At 33.9% G+C, this 5,411-nt stretch overlaps 1 protein-coding gene across 1 annotated transcript in view; it reads left to right on the top strand.

Annotated features, from left to right (window-relative positions):
• The first annotated feature begins 3,837 nt into the window (after nucleotides 1-3,837).
• Nucleotides 3,838-5,411, top strand: part of LOC137628997 (uncharacterized) — a 63,849-nt gene continuing 62,275 nt past the window's right edge. Inside the window, exon 1 of the mRNA XM_068360251.1 lies at nucleotides 3,838-4,010. The gene's annotated coding sequence lies outside the window, so the exon portion shown is untranslated. The remainder of the gene's footprint in view (nucleotides 4,011-5,411) is intronic.

The raw sequence follows: 5,411 nt of genomic DNA, 5'->3' as shown, positions 1-5,411 counted from the left end.
GAAAAATAAAGACAAGATGAAGAGAAACTAGATAGAATACTGTGCCCGAGTGTACTCTAAAGCAAGAGATATCTACTCCAAGAAAGTGGAAGACCTAGGTACAAAGGCTATGGCACTACCCAGGAATAGAGAACAGTGGTTTGATTTTGGAGAGTTCTTCTCTTAGAAGAGCTTCTTACCATGGCTAGAGTCTCCTCCACCCTTACCAAGCAGTAGTTAACCCCTTGGGTAAAGATGAATGATTTGGTAATCTTAGTGTTGTCAGGTGTATGAGGACAGAGGAGAATGTATACGGAATATGCCAGACTATTCAGTATACGTTTAGTGCAAAGGAAAATGAGCCGTAACCGGAGAGAGGATCCAATGTAGTACTATCTGGCCAGTCAAAGGATTCAAGAGCGCTCTAGCGGTAGTATCTCAACAGGTGGCTGGTATCCTTTACCGTCACATTGTATGAAAATCTTGTTCTGTTCTTGAAATTTTTCACTGTTTTAATGTTGTTACTGTTCTTGAAATATTTCATTTTAATTTCTTATTACTTTTCATATAGGTTATTTATTTCCTTATTTCCTTTCCTCACTGTGCTACTTTTCCCTGTTGGAGCCCTTAGGCATATCATCATGCTTTTCCAACTAGGGTCGTAGCTTAGCTAATAATAATAATAATAATAATAATAATAATAATAAATTGGAATGGAAAATGGGCAAATATCCTAATGCAATGATTAACAAGGGAAACATTGATAATAAATGTACGGACTACTGTACTGAAATGAAAATATAAGACCAATGTTTCCGACCAGTTAAAACAAGGGTGTCCTTTACCATCACATTGTATGATAACTTTGTTCATTCATTTTAAATCAAATCGGCTTTTCAATACCAGTTCAGGCCCATACCACCGGAGCAGCCAGTAATGCTAATTACAACCCCGAACTGGAAGGAAGGAACTGAGGAACAAAAGCAAAAAAACGAAAAAAGAAAGAAAAAAAAAAGAACCACTCAGAGGACTAGTCTCAACTTCCTAAACCACTTAACATCTATAATGATTTGCGCGAAACCATAAGCCGTCAGTATGTCCCCTGATGATGTTTGTGATATATATATATATATATATATATATATATATATATATATATATATATATATACATACATACTCACACACATATCATTATCATCATCAGCCGTTATTAGTCCACTGCAGAACAAAGGCCTCAGACATGTCCTTCAACTTGCGTCTGTTTAGGGTCTTTTTGTGCCAGTCCACACCCGTAAACTTACTTATTTCTTCGATCCATCGTCTTCTCTTCCTTCCTCTGCTTTCACAATCTCGAGGGATATATATATATATATATATATATATATATATATATATATATATATATATATATATACATATTCAAATAAGCCATATATATTTTTTATATATTAATGTCTGGATTCTCTTAACGACCTCGGGATCAGAGCCCCAGGCGAAATCACACAAAGACAAGAGCTTGGCTCCGGCCGGGAATCGAACCCTGGTCGGCAAGCTTATATAGACAGTGACTAACCCATTCGGCCATATATACATATATATGGCTTATTTGAATATGAAAAACACGTAAAAATGTGCAAAATTTATCATATATACATATATGTATAGTATATATATACACACATATGTATAATATATATATATATATATATATATATATATATATATATATATATATATATATATACATATTCCACAAAAAAGGATGAATAAAACAACTATAGGATGTTTGAATTAGAGTTTAATGAATCTAGTTCAAAGTCGCCTCTTTCCTTAATATCACCTCGGCCTTTATCTTAAAGTTAGCATTTGACTGTTAAGGCCGAATAACGACGGCCATCCCGAAATGGTAATTAAGGATCCCATTTCTTGCACGAATGAAGATAACAGGACAAAAGAACACCTGTTTGGCGCACATGACGCCTTCCTTCTCTGGAGATAACGGTCGCTTCCTCCATGTACTACAAGGAGGAAAACCAGCCCGTTACTATTATTATTATTATTATTATTATTATTATTATTATTATTATTATTATTATTACTTGCTAAGCTACAACCCTAGTTGGAAAAGCAGGATGCTATAAGCCCATGGGCTCCAACAGGAAAAATAGACCAGCGAGGAAAGGAAATATGGAAAAACTACGAGAAGTTTAAGAAGTATAATAACATTAAGATAAATCTTTCATATACAAACTATTAAAACTTGAAAATAATAAGAGGATAACAACTTAAAAATAATAAGAGGAAGAGGAACAAGATAGAATGGTGTGCCCGAGTGTATCCTCAAGGAAGAGATCTCTAACCCAAGACAGTGGAAGAGGCTATGGCACTACCCAAGACTAGAGAACAATGGTTTGATTTTGGAGTGTCCTCCTAGAAGAGCTGCTTACCAAAATTAGAGAGTCTCTTCTACCCTTACCAAGAGGAAAGTAGCCACTGAACAATTACAGTGCAGTAGTTAACCTCTTGAGAGAAGAAGAATCGTTTGGTAATTTCAGTGTTGTCAAGTGTATGGGGAAAGAGGAGAATGTGTTTGGAATAGGCCAGACTATTCTGCGTATGTGTAGGCAAAATGAAAATGACCCGTAACCAGAGAGAAGGATAATCCAATGTACAGTAGTACTATTTGGCCATTCAAAGGACCCAATAACTCCCTAGCAGTAGTATCTCGATGGGTGGATAGGCGCCCTGGCCAACCTACTATAGTCCAATTCTTTTATCGAGGCATATTTGCACCGACTTGCAGGGGTGCCCTTTTAGCTGGGAAAAGTTTCCTAATCGCTGATTGGTTAGAATTATCTTGTTCAACCAATCGGCGATCCGGAAACTTTTCAGAGCTAAAAGGGCACCCCTGCGAGTCGGTGCAAATATGCCTCGATAAAAGAAATGGACTTTAGCTATAATAATAATAATAATAATAATAATAATAATAATAATTGGTCATTATTATTATTATTATTATTATTATTATTATTATTATTATTATTATTATTGTTGTTGTTGTTATTATTATTATTATTATTATTATTAATATTATTATTATTATTATTATTTCAAATTAACAGTATTACGAAAGAATCTTGATTTAACCCTGCAAATATCCTATCACAAATGGAATATTTCTCACTATAAAATGTGTTACATACAAGATTTTTAATAATGGATTAAACAAAATTATCCTTATATAAATTCAGAGTATCCTATGTTAAGAATCTCAAGGTGGAATTTCGATACTTACGGAAAATATTTAAATTAGAGCAAACATTTCTCTCTTCTATGATTAGTAGTTAATTAATACACGGGGAAGGACACCAGATATTACAGTATAAGGTTTTGTTAAAAATTGATACATGAATATTATGGTAGTTGAATCTGTAGAACTTTAGAAATTCAAACTTACATCCATTGTTCTTTTTTTCTTTTCTTTTTCTTTATGTTGAACAGGCTGACATGTCTTTTTAAGTTTATGTATGAAAGATCCGTCTCAATGCTGTTATTGTTCGTAAAATACTTTTATTTAACTGTTCGTTACTTCTCATATAGTTTATTTCCTTATTTCCTTTCCTCACTATGCTATTTTTTCCTGTTGGAGCCCTTGGGTTTATAGCAGCCTGCTTTTACAGTTAAGGCTGCAGGTTAGCTGATAATAATAATAATAATAATAATAATAATAATAATAATAATAATAATAATAATAATCGTGCGTCTGGCAGAATGGCAAAGCTGAACCACTACAGCCAATCTCGTACGGTAAAGATAAAGTTGTTGTACAGTCGCTTCAGTGTCGGAGACTCGGAGTCAGTCACAAAATTTTGAATTGTGTTCAGTTGTAAAAGAGACATGGCTTTGTTTGTATTCTCGCGTATGGTGCTCCCGTGACTTACATGAGTGGGTCCATGTTTACAGTCATTTGAAGCCTATACCTATTACCAGTTACTCCATTGGGATACCCAGGTGACCGAAAAATTGCAGGTAAATAATTTTCTTTTCAGAACTTATTTGTGATTGTCTTGATTTATATAAAGGTTTATGAGGATAGGTGATTTTACTGTATCGGTGGTCTTAATGAGCAAGAGCCTGTGTGGGGATAAGGCCCGCAACTTTATCTAAAACAAAAAGTTTTTAACATCGTATTTCGCCATATTTAGCATACAAAAGCTTTAGACAGTCTAGAGTTTAATAAATGTTCACCCGAGAAAGATATCGTAGTAACTGCCATATTTTTCCTTTGGTGATATGTTAATTAAAAGTCAATTCCCCAACCCGGGGAGCTGGGTGGTTAATTTGCAGAAACGGGTGGCCATCACATTCATACTTTACCATCTGAATTGTTAATGGGCCAATTCATGAGCTTGGCCCTAGGCCTAGGGTATTCAGAATTGAGATTGTCAGCTTCCTAGTTTCGACTTATTACAGTACCAAGTTCCCAATTAATTTTATTGTTCTACAGCAGAATTGTATTTTAACTACTGGAATTTAAGAATTATCGGATGTGAGATGTTCAGCCATAAATATACGAGTTTTTAACGACATGCTATTTCTAGTCCATCACAACAACGAAAGTCAACACTTTTCCTTTAAGTGGGCGTTAATCCAAAAAGATAACCCTAAAAACTTGCTTATAATTATATGTATTAAAGATATATCAAGCCTAGGCTGACAAAAGTAGAATCACAAAACATGTTAGAAATATTAATTTGAATTTCTCCACTGACTCACAATTTTATTTTTCCAATATGAAAAAGGTACAGTTCATTGAAGTTTTTCTTTGAGCTTAACACACCGTATTATCATGACCAACGACCAGTAACGTTCTCCCCCCCCCCCTTTTATCAACTAGGTCTTGCATAGGCCCGTTAACAAACTTCGAAATACGCAATTTATTGAGGGAAACTGATGTAAGCTGGGATTTAAAGGAACGTGATATATATATATATATATATATATATATATATATATATATATATATATATATATATATATATGTATATATATATATATATATATATATATATATATATATATATGTATATTACCACCATCAGCCTCAACTAGTCTATTAGAACTAGAAGACCAAGGCCTCAGACATGTCTTTCCACTCGTGTCTGTTTATGGTCTTTTTGTGCCAGTTAATACCCGCAAATTTCTTCATAATTTATTCTCTTATCCATGTTACTCTTTTTCTGCTTCTTAATGTTATTCCCATCATTATTCTTTCCATAGCTCTTTGATTTGTAACAAGCTTATGTTCTAAGGCTTTAGTAAGGCTCCAAGTTTGTGACGCACAAGTTGAATCTGGTAGGACCATTTGATTAAATACTTTGCCATATTTATTAATTTTCCCTTAAGAAAGGTATTTCTTACTCCAAGTCT

This window comes from Palaemon carinicauda, chromosome 37, assembly GCF_036898095.1.
Source record: "Palaemon carinicauda isolate YSFRI2023 chromosome 37, ASM3689809v2, whole genome shotgun sequence".
NCBI classification, from domain to species: Eukaryota; Metazoa; Arthropoda; class Malacostraca; order Decapoda; family Palaemonidae; genus Palaemon; species Palaemon carinicauda.
This window is presented reverse-complemented; position numbering and strand designations above follow the sequence as displayed.